Source organism: Mixophyes fleayi, chromosome 1 (genome assembly GCF_038048845.1).
Source record: "Mixophyes fleayi isolate aMixFle1 chromosome 1, aMixFle1.hap1, whole genome shotgun sequence".
Taxonomy (NCBI): domain Eukaryota; kingdom Metazoa; phylum Chordata; class Amphibia; order Anura; family Limnodynastidae; genus Mixophyes; species Mixophyes fleayi.
Window position 1 is genome coordinate 282,671,820 of NC_134402.1, and position 16,524 is coordinate 282,688,343.

At 42.3% G+C, this 16,524-nt stretch overlaps 1 non-coding gene across 1 annotated transcript; it reads left to right on the top strand.

Moving 5' to 3' along the window:
- Positions 1-16,221: 16,221 nt before the first annotated feature.
- TRNAQ-UUG (transfer RNA glutamine (anticodon UUG)) lies at positions 16,222-16,293 on the top strand. The gene has a single exon. It is a non-coding gene; the product is annotated as a tRNA-Gln (tRNA).
- Positions 16,294-16,524: the final 231 nt, after the last annotated feature.

Genomic DNA, 16,524 nt, shown 5'->3' on the forward strand with positions numbered 1-16,524 from the left:
GAACTTTGTAATATAGCAGTACCAATGGACTTATACTGCAGGATTGTTTTGGGATATTTTTTTATTTTTTTTATAATTACTTTTTTTGTAATTTTTTTTATAACTATTTTTGAATTTTTTTATAATTTGGGAATAATGGGGAAATAACAATGCCCTTAGAAGGACAGAGCACAGAACACAGCACCACTGGACTGAACAGGACACAGCACAGGACCCAGCAGCACCACTGAACTCAGAAGGACAGAGCACAGGACACAGCACCACTGGACTGAACAGGACACAGCACAGGACCCAGCAGCACCACTGAACTCAGAAGGACAGAGCACATGACACAGCACCACTGGACTGAACAGGACACAGAGCACAGCACAGAACAGAACTGAACAGCACGAAATATAGCAGGACAGAGGACCACCTAACACACCCTCCCTCTACCCTGATTAATGCCCGAGTGAAGATGGCTGGAGTGTTTAGAGCATACCTGATCGTGTCATGCTATGGCTTCACTTAACCAAGATGATTAAAGAATATATTGAAGTGACCCTGTAGAACAGAGATAGACAGCAAGTGTAGCAGAGTACACACACAGATGACAATAACTAGCAGTGAACTGAACAGGTTCTTACAGTGGTGTGCTGATTGCTGATTCCCCACATGTGTCATCAGTAGTGCAGTTTAGTGATAACATCTGAGAGAGCTGTTATGTCATCTCACTAGCCTGTGGTTCAGCATAGCTGGGTTCTGTTAAGAATTCTAATAGGGAAGGCCAGCAATCAGTGAACTGCTGAGTGTTGAAGACAGGTCAGTGATGTCTAAGACTGCTGGTACCGACAGTAGCCATTTGGTTCTTAGTACCACTTTTGATAGTATAATCGATTTCATTTCAGAGTTAGCAACTGAGGTCCTCTACTGCTGTCCTTTCCACAGTTATCTGCATGAAGTCCTCCTTTCTGTGTATTTCCACATTAGTATTCTTCGTACACACAAGGCATTTCAGTCCAATTTACCCACCTTGAGTTGAAATAATTGCTTTGGGTGAAAAAATGTGAATAAGATAAATTCCTAGAATTAACTAAGCCCATGATCTTCTTTATTAATCATGGCTACGTATACTATTTCTTGTTAAAAATGAAAGCAATCAGTTTTCAACTGGGCAGCAAAGAAACCTTCTTTATGTTCATTGTAAAAATGTCTTTTTTCCGTCTTTGACCACTTGTCCTCTGTAGGGCCCTAGGTATGAAAAATGTGTTAGTTAATTCTTTGTTTGGAACTCCAGTGTATTTGTAGATTTAATGAGCTTACCTCTAAGGCACCTTTTTTCCAAATTAGACAACCCTAGTTTTTTAACCTTTCTTTATAATTTAACCCTTCTGTACTTTTTTCTAATGCTGTTGCACGTCTCAGTACCCTCGTGAGTTCTCCTATGTCTTTCATATAGTTAGGTACCCGAAACTTAACCTCACATTCAAAATGGGGTTCAACTATTGCCTTATACCATGCTAACACCATGCATTATATGCATTTATTCCACCTTTTTTTGAATCCCATGATTTCATTTGCCGTTGAAGCCACTTCTTGGCACTGTATTCTACTACACTGCTTTCAGTCAACTAGTAGTCCTAAATCCTTTTCTATCTCAGTTTTCCCCAATTCTATTTACATTAATTTGTAAGGAGCGGAGTTATTTAAACGACCTAGGGGCATAACCTTACATATTTCTAAATGAAATGTCACCACGGACCAGCTTGCCATTTGGTCTAAATCTTTCTGTAGAAAGTTACTATCCGCTCTGGTTAGAACCTTATGATACTATTTTATACAATATATTTCAGAATCCCATTACTCAGAATCCTTTCAAGTACTATACCTACAAATGAGAACAGACTCACAGGTCTAGAATTCCCTTTTTCAGGCTTTTGTTACCTTTTCAATGCTGGTACCACATCTGCTTTTCACTAAATTTGTGGCTCGGAACCAGTTATGAGGGAGACCATAAATATAAGAGATAATGGTCCTTCAGTCAAACAACTTTATGCCTTTAGCTCATGTTGTATCAGATGTTTCATCTTATTTAATCTTGTTTAGGTGTAACTGCACCTCCAACTGTTTTGGACAAAGGTCACCCAGCTAATAAGATTGCTTATACACTATGTTATGTGCGTATTGTCGCTAACCAATAACGATTGTCGAACCTCGAGTTGTGTTTCCAAAGCACAGAGATTTATTCGCGAATAATAGAATATATATATATATTCAAGCGAAGTAATAGTAAATACAGCCGTTACTTATCGCAGGCGCTCTGGATCCAGTGCAGTCATTCAATCCTGAAGTCTGGGGACAAGATGTCTGCCCTCTGGATCACAAGCTGCTGCTTATATACACAATCAAATACAGTAATACAATGAAGATGGTATAGCTTGCATCTATTGGTCCGGGTCTCAGGAATGTCCAAGGGGTCGTCAATCATTGGCTGGTTCATCCTAAGGAATCCAAAGGAGGGGGTCATCTCTGCAGGGAGTATGCTCTGCTCTTCCTGCCAGGATTCCTTAGTCTTAAGTAGTTCATAATTCCCTATCATTCATAACTTGCGTATGCACTCTGCCATTCCCTCGCAGAATGAACCAAACAGTAGGATATGTAATAAGGTTCATTATGATACCACTCATGATGTTATTCCTTTAACCCATTCCGTGTATTTCACTAATATGCATGTAACTCTGATATAACATATGAATACTACTATATTTCGACATAACTGACTATGTGTTGCAACTACCATTAATGTGTACTATTTTATAAGTATGCGTGTTTGTGCGAATGTATGGTAAAAGACCGATTACTGTTGCTGCCACATGTAGTGGATGCGTACGCCCTTTCACGACGTAGCGTGCCCTTGTACGTCATAGCGTACCGTACGCATCTTTTCAGACAAAGACAACCAAGTTTGCTAGACTTTAATTGAAAATGACTTTATCCAATTTGCTGACTTCGACAGTTCCACCCTTTGATAGTGTAATAAACTATCACCCAATCACCGTTTCAAGTTCAGGATTATACAATACTTCTTCACAGACCATGATCTCAGTATCTGGTACCACCCTTTCAGTCTCTTTCTCAGTGTCACTCCCATGAGACCGTTTTCCACACTTCAACACAGTAACTACACATTTGACAACTAAACCAATTGCTAAGATGACACCCAGTATAAGGAGAAGGAGCTTACCTACACTCGCAATCATTTCCTGTACCCACTCCCCCAGACCGGAGAACCATTTTGCTGGGTTCAACCATGAGAATCAACCCGCCACCTTTTCCCCGACCTCATATAACGAAGAATTATGGCTCTTTCGAAATTCCCATTTCAGCTGCAAAATTTCATCCATCTTCCGGTCTATAACCTCTTTAGGGTCATCAGTATTATTAGTAATGTACGTGCAACATTTGACACCAAACTGGGTGGCCAGTGTCACACAGTACCCACCAGTAATAGAGGTGAGATAATTTAGTACCAGTCTATGTTGCACCAACTCCTTTTTGTACGCTTGTAGCTCCCTTCCAGTATACCTGAAAGTGTCATCATACATCTCGGTGATATTATCTATTAATTTAGCTAGGTCTTGGATATATTTAAAGTTTAATGTTCCCCGAGCGGTCCTGGTGAGATCTAGAGCAACCATAACTTGGAAACCAGCAGTATTACTAATCAATTTTGTAGCTATGGGTTCCTCACCAGGAATCATATTTCTCTTGCCACGGTGTTCATACTGTGTGTGTATGTAGGGTGGTGATGTAGTCTTGTGAATATCTACCATTTCTTCATGAGTAATAGTCATGATTTCAGGAACCAGTTTAGCTAGGAAACACAAGCCCTTGGAACTCGGAGTCACCCAGGAATAAGCTTTCCTTCCACAAACAAAATACACATCATCAGGGAGAACATAAGGAACAGTATGCCCATGAATTATATCACACAGAGTTTTGATAAAACTACCCATGCCTAGTGTCTCCATCTGCTCTAGACACGTGTCGGCATTAATGATATTTTCACATTTATCTGTAGAGACTTTTCCAATGGATACCTTCTTATGTTTGGTTATACGCCCTAACTTGTGACTTCCATCAACATTCCTGCCTAGTAGTGACCTTGTGAGTCTCTCTCTAAAATGAGTGTGGCGAGCCATTGTCTGATCTGATAGGTCAGCCTCTTAATTCTCCAGGCGCTTTGCATGAGATATGTTTAGGCACAGCAAAGATCTGCCTATGGAGTATTGTCGAAGCGTCAAACTAGGGGACCTAGTATAATTGTACCTCCCTTCTATGGGCCTCCCACCCCTTAATTCGAGTACTTCGGATATGTTTAGAGGGAATGGCACTAGTCCTATGTTATGCTGCCCTTGAGGCACGTGAGAGCACACCCAACACTCGGTTTGGTTTAGCACCTTACCCACCAGGGAGTGATAATCCTCCAAAGGATGACCGCCTATATTCAGAGTACTGGGGGACTGGCATCGTTGGATGCATCTCTCTTCAACTAGGGAGTTGCAGAACTTGCAGATACAATACTCATCAGACAATAGCCCCTCACACTGCCTCCGAGTTCCTGAGCTAGCAAACCTTTTCATAACCCCTGGACCAAGTTTGATAATGGGCTGCTCAGGATATCCTATTAACTTTTCTTCGGCCTCCATTTCATCCGTATCACTCCCAGAACTCTCCTCCGTCCTCCATCCTCCTTCACAAAAATAGAATGTCCTAGAAAAAGTAAAAACAAGGAAAATCCTGGAACAAAAGAAAAACAAAAACCGCCACTCCATTGCTGGAAAGATAGTTCTGAGGCAACGTCTCTGGTTCAGGTGTCTCAACTGCAGGCTTTAGGTCTCCCGGAACAGGCTCACAAGTGACAGCTCTATGTCGTCGGTCTGAGTCTTGTCTTGCACTTTCTCCGGATTATGGACTCTCCTGCAGTGGGTGGAATGGACCCAAGTGTCTCTCTCTGCAACCTTCAGTGATGTAGTACTGGTCAGCAGCACTTGGTACGGGCCTTCCCAACGGTCTGTTAAACAACCTGAACGTAAGAAATTGCGGATCATAACATAGTCTCCAGGTTCAACATTATGACAGTTCGTTTCTGGCATACCAGGTGACAGCATTTTTAGTTTTTGTTGTTGTTGTTTCAGCTGTCTACTCATTCTTATAAGATATTGTACAGTCACTTCATTATTACACTTTAAGTCGTCTTGTGGACTCACGATCAAATGAGGTTGTCGTCCGAACAGTATCTCAAAGGGGGACAGATTAAGAGGAGGTCTAGGAGTGGTTCGAATGCTGTGGAGGACCAACGGCAAAGCCTCAGGCCATGCCAACCCAGTTTCAGCCATTATCTTACCTAGTTTGTTCTTGATAGTACCGTTTACTCTCTCCACCTTACCACTGGCTTGTGGTCGGTAAGGGGTGTGAAGTCTGCTACTGATTCCCATGAGTTTACACATATTTTGGAAGATATTACCAGTAAAATGGGTACCCCTATCACTTTCAATGATTCTAGGGATACCGAACCTACACACAAAGTCTTGTACAATTTTCTTTGCAGTGAACACAGCAGTATTAGTGGCTGCCGGATATGCTTCTACCCAACCGGAAAACACATCAATACACACTAACACATACTTTAGATTCCTGCACGGTGATAATTGGATATAGTCAATTTGTATTACCTGAAAAGGTCCGTCTGTAGGAGGGATGTGGGATGGCTCAGTTGGAATAGTTTTCCCAACATTTTTCCTCAAACAAGTAAGACATGACATTGCTTTCTTACCAGCTTGAGAGGAAAATCTGGGAGCACACCAGTATGCTCTCACCAGTTTGCACATACCTTCTTTACCCAGGTGAGTCAGGCCATGTGCTGCTTCAGCCAGGCTTGGATAGTATGTTCGGTGAGCTACAGGCTTACCTTGTCCATCCCTCCAGAGTCCTGAGGACTCTTGACCACATCCCTTCGCCTTCCAGACCGCCTTCTCCTGCAGGGAACACAAATCTTGCATTTCAATTAATTTCTGTGTGTCTAATGTCTGAAAAACCATCATAGTCTCGGTCGATACAGTCATAGGTTGCCCTGCTGCCCATTTAGCAGCTTCGTCTGCCCTGTTGTTGCCCAATGACACTGGGTCTTCTTCAAAGGTATGGGCTTTGCACTTTATGATGGCTACTGTTCTGTGTAACTGTATCGCTGTCAGAAGTCCTTTTATGTGTTGTGAGTGTGCTACTGGTGTACCTGCTGCTGTCGTAAAGTTTCTAAGATGCCAAAGGGCCCCAAAATCGTGCACTACCCCGAAGGCGTACCTAGAGTCAGTATATATATTGGCTGATTTACCCTCTGCCAATTCACACGCTCTCCTTAGTGCTACTAGTTCCGCCACCTGGGCTGAGTGAGGTGCACCAAGGGGTTCAGCTTCTACCACATCCTGATCGTCTACAACAGCGTAACCAGTACATAGCTCTCCTGTCTCTGTCTGTCTATGGCAACTTCCGTCTGTATAAAACGTAAAATCTACTTTTTCTAAGGGGGTGTCACGTATGTCGGGCCTTGCAGTAAAGGTCTGATTCAGGTGTTCCATACAGTCATGCGTGTCAGTATTCTTGCCTAACTCATCATCAACCAGGGTCTCCTCACCACCCACCCTTTGTGTCTCTTGAGACACATACGGAAGGTATGTAGCTGGATTTAAGGTGTTACATCGTTTGATGGTGATGTTTGAGGGTGCCATCAGGGCTAGTTCCCATTTTGTGAATCTAGCTGAAGAAACATGTCTGGTTTGGGCTGAATTTAACAGAGCTGATACAGCATGGGGTGTATAGATGGTTGATTTATGACCTAATACTACATCTTCGCTCTTACTTACTAAAAGGGCCGTTGCTGCTACACTTCTGAGACATGTTGGGAGTGACCTTGCCACATTGTCTAATTGTGCACTGTAGTATGCTACCGGTCTGCTAGCGTCACCATGTTTCTGTGCGAGGACACCTGCTGCACAGCCATCAGCTTCTGTACAAAATAGCTCAAAAGGCTTTTCATAATCAGGTATTCCCAATGCAGGTGCTCTTGTCAGACTATCTTTAAGGTTAAAGAACGCTTGCTCTGACTCTTCTGTGTGTACAACACGCTCTGGTTTTGAGGAAGAGACTAGCTCCTGCAATGGTAATGCCAGAATAGAAAAACCTGGGATCCAGGACCTACAGTATCCACACATCCCCAAGAAAGTACGAATCTGCTTCTGGCTCTGCGGCAGGGTCATGTGTTGTATGGCCTCAATTCTGTCGGTTGTCAGATGTCTTAGCCCCTTAGTGAGGCAGTGTCCTAAGTATTTAACCTTAGTCTGACATGGCTGTAATTTATCCTTTGCCACCTTGTGCCCTGTTTGTGAAAGATGAAGCAACAACAATTTAGTATCATGCAAACATGACAGAAAAGAATCAGAGCACAACAACAAATCGTCCACATATTGAATTAGAACAGACCCATTGTGGGGTTGAAAGGATTGCAAACAGTCATGTAAGGCTTGGGAGAAAATACTGGGGCTGTCAATGAACCCCTGGGGTAGTCTGGTCCATGTGTATTGCACTCCCCTGTAGGAGAATGCAAAAAGGTATTGGCAGTCAGGGTGAAGAGGGACTGAAAAGAAAGCAGAACATAGATCAATGACAGTAAAATGACTGGTAGACGGTGGAATCTGCATGAGGATGACAGCTGGATTCGGCACTACGGGGAATTGGCTCTCAACAACTTTGTTAATTCCCCTTAAGTCCTGGACTAATCTATAGCCCCTCCCCCCACTCTTCTTCACAGGGAAAATGGGACTATTTGCTGTACTGGCTGTACGAATTAAAATCCCTTGTTGTAACAGCCTCTCAATAACAGGATATACCCCTAGTTCCACCTCCGGTTTTAATGGATACTGTGGGATTTTTGGAGCTATCCTACCACTTTTTAGATTGACCATGACAGGGGCTACGTTTGCCATCAGTCCAGTGTCCTGTCCATCTCTGGTCCATAGGGAACCTGGTATTCCCAGCAACATCCCCTTTACTTGAGATGGACTTTGTTCTATAACAGTAGAGTGTAACATTAACCTTTGAGGGGTGTCCAATATATCCTGTACCTCATGTGCGACCTTCTCCGGCATATCTAAGAACACACCATCAGAAGTACAGTATATGACACATCCCATTTTACATAACAAGTCTCTCCCTAGCAAGTTAGTAGGAGCCGCTGCAGCCAAGAGAAACGAATGCTTAGTATGCAGAGGCCCGATAGTAATTTCGGCGGGTTTAGTTAGAGGATAATGTAACACTTTTCCCGTTACCCCCATAGCTGGAATAGTTTTACTGGTCACCTGTAGGTTGAAAGGAGAGGTTATCACAGATCGGGCCGCCCCTGTATCTACAAGAAAAGTTTGTTTCCTACCAGCTATGTCAACTATCATTGTTGGTTCTTCACTCTGACTCTCAGTTAACCTCACTGGCTGTAGACTACAGGTATGACCTGAACCCTACCGCTGACTATTGATTTCCCGCGCAGCATTTGCTGCCGTAATATGCGCGGGTAGATGTGAGTCTTCTAGTCTATGTGAATCTCTCCTTGGAGGATATCTATGTGACCCACCTTTCTGTGTATTGAGTCTTTCCTTTTTACACTCTCTAGCGTAATGTCCTTCCTCGTTACAGTTGAAACACCTGATCACTTTAGGTTTCCTGTTATATGGGTTGTATGCTGGTGGTCGTGTATACACCCCTTCTAGAGCCTGTATACTTACCGTCATTAACCTATCACTTTTCTCTTCCTTTTTTCTAAAAAGGTTCTTGTCATGCGCCACAGCAGACTCCCTAAGAGAGTCTACCGTGACGCCTCTCCAATTAGGTAATGTGGTTTGTACCCTCGTCTTTAAATTTTCTCTAAGGCTGTCCAATAGTACTCCTACAGCTACCTCTCTGTGATGTGGATCCTCACTTATGTTGGATATCCCAGTGAATCGTGCGATCGCTGTTATAGCTCTAGCAAAGTAATCTGAGGCAGTTTCACTATCCTTTTGTTTAATGGTGAAAATCTTACTCCAATTTACTACTACTGAAAAACAGATGGCTAAGTGTTTGACAATTTGTTCTATATTCCATTGGTTAATCTCATCAGTCAAGGTGTCATCTTCCTCCAACAAACAATCTTCAATAAATTTTTGTATGTTAGTATTGGGAGGAAGACACGCCCTCAACACTACCCGCCAATCCTTACTGGTTGGTTCGTGAGCATTTCCTAAGTCTTTAACAAATTTCTGACATTTAGCTAACTCTTTTCTAGGATCTGGGAATTCAGTCATAATGGAACGTAATTCTGATCTAGTCCAGGGACAATGCATTGTAACATTTCTTAAAGGAACTACACCATCCTTATCCAGTTTCCCATTGGATACTGATATTGTGCGGACCGGGAACGCACCCTCTGGTACACTGACTTCAGGAGACACTACAGGATTTACTGGTCCTAGATTTAGAACGCTTTCACTCCTAGTGATCACGCTACTCTCACCTATCTCAGCTATTTTCTCATACTTGCGCTGAGCCTCTAGTACACTAACGGCATGGGCAATGGCCGAAATCACAGTGGGTTCATCTTCACTTTCAGATACACTTGATTTAAACTGGTTTAAAACAGGATACAACTTAGCAATTTTTCTATTTTCAGTTTTAACAACGGCTGTACTTACCCCTCCCGCCACGTAAGGTGGCGGGGGCGCGCTTGCGCTGAGTTCGCCACGCTTTGCAACGGTTACATCCGCCTTGCGCGCGCTTTTCGTCACGCCTACTTACGGTTTGCATTCGCTGCTCTGCCACGTGTTACTTTCCATTTGCCACAATTTTAAACAATCATTATGTTTATTCCTCACTTTCGTTGAGGTAATCAACCATACTTTATCTTTTACGGTATTTAGTACCTCTGCATTAAAACTTCCTATTGTTGGGAAAGGCCTATCACAAGTTTTGGTCATCTTGACCCACGTGTCACAATACACAGTTGCGTATGCACCATATTTCTTACACATGAGAAACTTCGCTGAACCAATAGGGCCTTCCTTAGGCAGTACACTGACCATCTCTAGCGTATGCTTAGCACCCATGTTGAACAATATACCTTCTACCCGGAACACAGACACACCGCAATGCTCTGTTCCTTCCGGCCAAATGTGAAATACAGACACACCGCAATGCTCTGTTCTTTCCACCTAATAATTTCAACTCTGTTGCTATATTTACCGCTAGAGATCTATAATGCTCGGTGAACGTATTTCCTTTAGCCACGTTCATTCGCTTTTCTCGCCCCTGGCGAGGATTCCTAATACAGAAATATCACTGTGGGCCCCAAGGGCTATCAGCTCCTCGATACCCTGGCTCAACCACAAAAATCTGCTGAGTTTATTATCGCTGGGAGCGCAAGTTAATACAATCAACCTGCCTTTCCAGTATAATTCCTCCTAGCTGCTTCACCAATTCGCACTAACGGTGCGATCGGATCGCAGTGCCTACCAATACTAATTATTAGCAAACCTTGCGATCTATTGGTAGCGCTTTGCGAAAACCCGGTTTTCGCATTCGGTATACCTGCCCTGTATACCGTCCTTCAGTTGGGCAATCCGCCTCGTCAGACAGCAACTGAGCACAATCCACAATAAAACAGTGTATCTACATTACAACATCACACACTATATACCTTTTCTGCGCAGAAAATCAAAAGTTCCCAACAACAGTAATAATATCTCAGAGGCTTTCACAAGTAATTATACTATACATGTACAATAACTATCAAAACGATTGTTTAACCACGTGGCAAGTCTACCGGAAGTTCGCGTACGCACAGCAGGAAATACACATACGCTAAACAATGCAATACAGTTAAAACGCACAATGACAGAAAAAAGAAACAGTTTTCTCTTTTGTCCTTAGGTTCTAGTTAGCGTGCCCTAGATAATGCAAAACGGACATTCGGTTTCGCAACACAGAGTAAAATTCAGGTTTTGAACACCATGCGTTCTTACCAGGGCCGCCGAGAGGGGGGGGGAGCGGGTACATTTTACCCGGGCCCGGCCATGCCAGGGGGCCCGGGCCGGGCCCTCTCCGCTAATTAAATTTTTTTTTTTTTTTTTATAATTTTCTTTTTTGCGATTTTTATTTATTTTTATTTTTTTTCCCGCGGGGGGGGGGGGTTATTCGTTGGTGGGGGGAGCTGGAAGAAAAAAAGAAAAAGAAAAAAAACGATACTCACGTGATCGCGCGGCGCCGTGTCCCTCCTCTCCTCTTCTCCATTCACACTGACTGCCGGGCGTGACGTCATCAAGTCACGCCTGTCAGTCAGTGAGGAGCGCCGCAGCCAGCATGAAGAAAGAAGACAGAAGAGGAGATAGAAGAAAAGAAATGGAAGAAGTTGACAGAAGAGAAGAAAAGAAAGGAAAGAAGTTGACAAAAGGTAAGTAAAGAAACGGAGAGGCAAGGGGAGGAAAACAGAGATGGACAGTACTATAAAGAAAGGGGAGAGAAAAACAGAGGAGGGAAAAAAAGCAGAGAGCCACAGAGGAATTAAAAAAAAAGTGGGAAAGAGGAACAGAGGAGAAAAAAAAGGAGAGAGGAACAGAGGAGAAAAAAAAGTGGGAAAGAGGAACAGAGGAGGAAAAAAAAGTGGGAGAGAGGAACAAAGGAGGAAAAAAAGTGGGAAAGAGGAACAGAGGAGGGAAAAAAAGTGGGAGAGAGGAACAGATGAGAAAAAAAGTAGGAAAGAGGAAGAGTGGAGGAAAAAATAGTGGGAAAGAGGAACAGAGGAGAAAAAAAAGTGGGAAAGAGGAACAGATGAGGAAAAAAAGTGGGAAAGAGGAACAGAGGAGAAAAAAAAGGAGAGAGGAACAGAGGAGAAAAAAATGTGGGAAAGAGGAACAGTGGAGGAAAAAAAGGAGAGAGGAACAGATGAGAAAAAAAAGTAGGAAAGAGGAAGAGTGGAGGAAAAAATAGTGGGAAAGAGGAACAGAGGAGAAAAAAAAGTGGGAAAGAGGAACAGATGAGGAAAAAAAGTGGGAAAGAGGAACAGAGGAGAAAAAAAAGGAGAGAGGAACAGAGGAGAAAAAAATGTGGGAAAGAGGAACAGTGGAGGAAAAAAAGGAGAGAGGAACAGATGAGAAAAAAAAGTAGGAAAGAGGAAGAGTGGAGGAAAAAATAGTGGGAAAGAGGAACAGAGGAGGAAAAAAAGTGGGAAAGAGGAACAGTGGAGGAAAAAAAGGAGAGAGGAACAGAGGAGAAAAAAGTTTTGGGGGCTATTGAATGTTGGGGTGAGTTTAGGGAGAATGAGGTCTATTTATTAAATGTGACTGAATTATTTAATGGCAGTGATGGTTGCAAGAAATAGGTACTGCTGGGGCTGTTTGCAGGAAGTTTATTTATTAAATGTGAATAGTATTATTTTAATGTTGGGGCTGGAGGAAGGCCTAATTATTAATTGTGGGTGCTATTGATTTAACGCCGGGGCTGGCTGTAATTTTCTAAATGTAGCCATTTTTTTTTCAAAATAGGTCCTTCAACATTCCTGGATCCGGACAAGCCACAACTAAAGAAACCAGCAGCCACAGGTGGAGAAAGTGAGAAGAACAGGTAGGAGAGAGCAGCACAGTGTGTGAAATGTTGTGATTCTAGTAGGGACAATACCAATTTTTGGTGAATGTTGTGCCCAATGTAAGGTGTAGGCCAAGACTGAACTGTTTGTGTACACACTGCATTGTTTGTATACTACACTGTGGTGGTAGATGTCCTGAAAGTCAGGAGTGCTTGAACATATGTGACGCTCCGGCGAATTGAGAGCCTAGTGGTTTTTATGTTAGCCACGCCCCAATGGCACGTTTGCCACGCCCCCAAATGCATGACCACACCTCCCAAAATTTTTGCACCGCCGTTTGGCTAGCCACGCCCCTGAATGTATGATCATACACCTAAATTGTTTTGCGCCGCCGTAAGGCGGCGCAAAAAAATTTTGGGGCTTACTTGAATATGAGGGGGGCCCCATGAATTTGTTGTACCCGGGCCCTGAATTCTTCTTGGCAGCCCTGGTTCTTACCCGTTTATGACGCGTCTCCACCCTTTGTTGAGGAACCGAAATCCGTTGGTCTTGCGTATCATCGGCAACGAAACCTCCAAAGCTCACGAGCCCCCAAATTGTTATGTGCGTATTGTCGCTAACCAATAACGATTGTCGAACCTCGAGTTGTGTTTCCAAAGCACAGAGATTTATTCGCGAATAATAGAATATATATATATTCAAGCGAAGTAATAGTAAATACAGCCGTTACTTATCGCAGGCGCTCTGGATCCAGTGCAGTCATTCAATCCTGAAGTCTGGGGACAAGATGTCTGCCCTCTGGATCACAAGCTGCTGCTTATATACACAATCAAATACAGTAATACAATAAAGATGGTATAGCTTGCATCTGTTGGTCCGGGTCTCAGGAATGTCCAAGGGGTCGTCAATCATTGGCTGGTTCATCCTAAGGAATCCAAAGGAGGGGGTCATCTCTGCAGGGGGTATGCTCTGCTCTTCCCGCCAGGATTCCTTAGTCTTAAGTAGTTCATAATTCCCTATCATTCATAACTTGCGTATGCACTCTGCGATTCCCTCGCAGAGTGAACCAAACAGTAGGATATGTAATAAGGTTCATTATGATACCACTCATGATGTTATTCCTTTAACCCATTCCGTGTATTTCACTAATATGCATGTAACTCTGATATAACATATGAATACTACTATATTTCGACATAACTGACTATGTGTTGCAACTACCATTAATGTGTACTATTTTATAAGTATGCGTGTTTGTGCGAATGTATGGTAAAAGACCGATTACTGTTGCTGCCACGTGTAGTGGATGCGTACGCCCTTTCACGCCGTAGCGTGCCCTTGTACGTCATAGCGTACCGTACGCATCTTTTCAGACAAAGACAACCAAGTTTGCTAGACTTTAATTGAAAATGACTTATCTCAAGAACGATTGATTACAGTGATCTACAATCAAATTAATACTGTCATGAATTAGTACTTTTCTTATCAATATTTTGCACCAAATGCTAACTTGAAAGGACGTGTCCACATGTGGACTAGTGTTTTTTTTATAATGCAGTGCTTTGCCTCTGTACTTGTTCAGTGATTTTCCCTCCCATGAGACTCCCTTCTTCAGTGCTGAGAGTATGGCTGAGCACCTGCAAAAGAGCACATGACATGCAGAGCTTGGCACAGTGGTTTTGGAGTGGTTAGAGCATACCTGATCGTGTCATGCTATGGCTTCACTTAACCAAGATGATTAAAGAATATATTGAAGTGACCCTGTAGAACAGAGATAGACAGCAAGTGTAGCAGAGTACACACACAGATGACAATAACTATCAGTGAACTGAACAGGTTCTTACAGTGGTGTGCTGATTGCTGATTCCCCACATGTGTCATCAGTAGTGCAGTTTAGTGATAACATCTGAGAGAGCTGTTATGTCATCTCACTAGCCTGTGGTTCAGCATAGCTGGGTTCTGTTAAGAATTCTAATAGGGAAGGCCAGCAATCAGTGAACTGCTGAGTGTTGGAGACAGGTCAGTGATGTCTAAGACTGCTGGTACCGACAGTAGCCATTTGGTTCTTAGTACCACTTTTGATAGTATAATCGATTTCATTTCAGAGTTAGCAACTGAGGTCCTCTACTGCTGTCCTTTCCACAGTTATCTGCATGAAGTCCTCCTTTCTGCGTATTTCCACATTAGTATTCTTCGTACACACAAGGCATTTCAGTCCAATTTACCCACCTTGAGTTGAAATAATTGCTTTGGGTGAAAAAATGTGAATAAGATAAATTCCTAGAATTAACTAAGCCCATGATCTTCTTTATTAATCATGGCTACGTATACTAATTCTTGTTAAAAATGAAAGCAATCAGTTTGCAACTGGGTAGCAAAGAAACCTTTGTTATGTTCATTGTAAAAATGTCTTTTTTCCGTCTTTGACCACTTGTCCTCTGTAGGGCCCTAGGTATGAAAAATGTGTTAGTTAATTCTTTGTTTGGAACTCCAGTGTATTTGTAGATTTAATGAGCTTACCTCTAAGGCACCTTTTTTCCAAATTAGACAACCCTAGTTTTTTAACCTTTCTTTATAATTTAACCCTTCTGTACTTTTTTCTAATGCTGTTGCACGTCTCAGTACCCTCGTGAGTTCTCCTATGTCTTCCATATAGTTAGGTACCCGAAACTTAACCTCACATTCAAAATGTGGTTCAACTAGTGCCTTATACCATGCGAACACCATGCATTATATGCATTTATTCCACCTTTTTTTGAATTCCATGATTTCATTTGCCGTTGAAGCCACTTCTTGGCACTGTATTCTACTACACTGCTTTCAGTCAACTAGTAGTCCTAAATCCTTTTCTATCTCAGTTTTCCCCAATTCTATTTACATTAATTTGTAAGGAGCGGAGATATAGAGACAGAACAGTGGCTTAATGCTTAGTACCTCTGCTTTACAACATGGGGGTTGTGAGTTCAATTCCCAACCATAACCTAATTTGTGTGCAGTTTGTATATTCTCCCATACTTGCCTGGGCTTCTTCTCACACTCCAAAAAATATAGTGGTAGGTTAATTGGCAACTGATAGAAAATAACACCTGTGTGTTAGGGAATTTAGACTGTAAGCTCAGCTAGGACAGGGACTGACCTCAATTACAAATGTTCTCTGCTGAATTGGTAATATAATTAAATTAAGGTGATATCTACAATTGTTAAATTACTTTCATACATTTAATTTTAGTATGCAATATTAATTCATGGCTATGTCTAAATATGGTTACGGTTGGCTCATTGTAACATTGAATGCTACTCTATTAACAAGAAGTTGCTGTACCACCAGTGGTACACTATAGATCTTAATAGACAACTAAGTTGTTTCACATTTAGTGATATTCGGGGAATGTTTTGAGGTAAGACGTAGTATTGAGTGCCAGAATGACAGGTAAAAAGAGCTCTTATTAGACAATGTACATGTAAATATCTAATCTTTTCACATTTCACTTTGTCATATTCCTCTCATTTCTGAGTCATGCACACAAATATATAATTAGATGACAGTAGTGAAAGAAGTTAATGAGAGTTCTTTTGGGAAGGGTTCCATGGTGTAATGGTTAGCACTCTGGACTTTGAATCCAGCAATCTGAGTTCAAATCTCAGTGGAACCTACTTCTTTTCCACCTTATCTCAAGAACGATTGATTACAGTGATCTACAATCAAATTAATACTGTCATGAATTAGTACTTTTCTTATCAATATTTTGCACCAAATGCTAACTTGAAAGGACGTGTCCACATTGGCACTAGTGTTTTTTTATATAATGCAGTGCTTTGCCTCTGCACCTGTTCAGTGGTTTTCCCTCCCATGAGACTCCCTTCTTCAGTGCTGAGAGTATGGC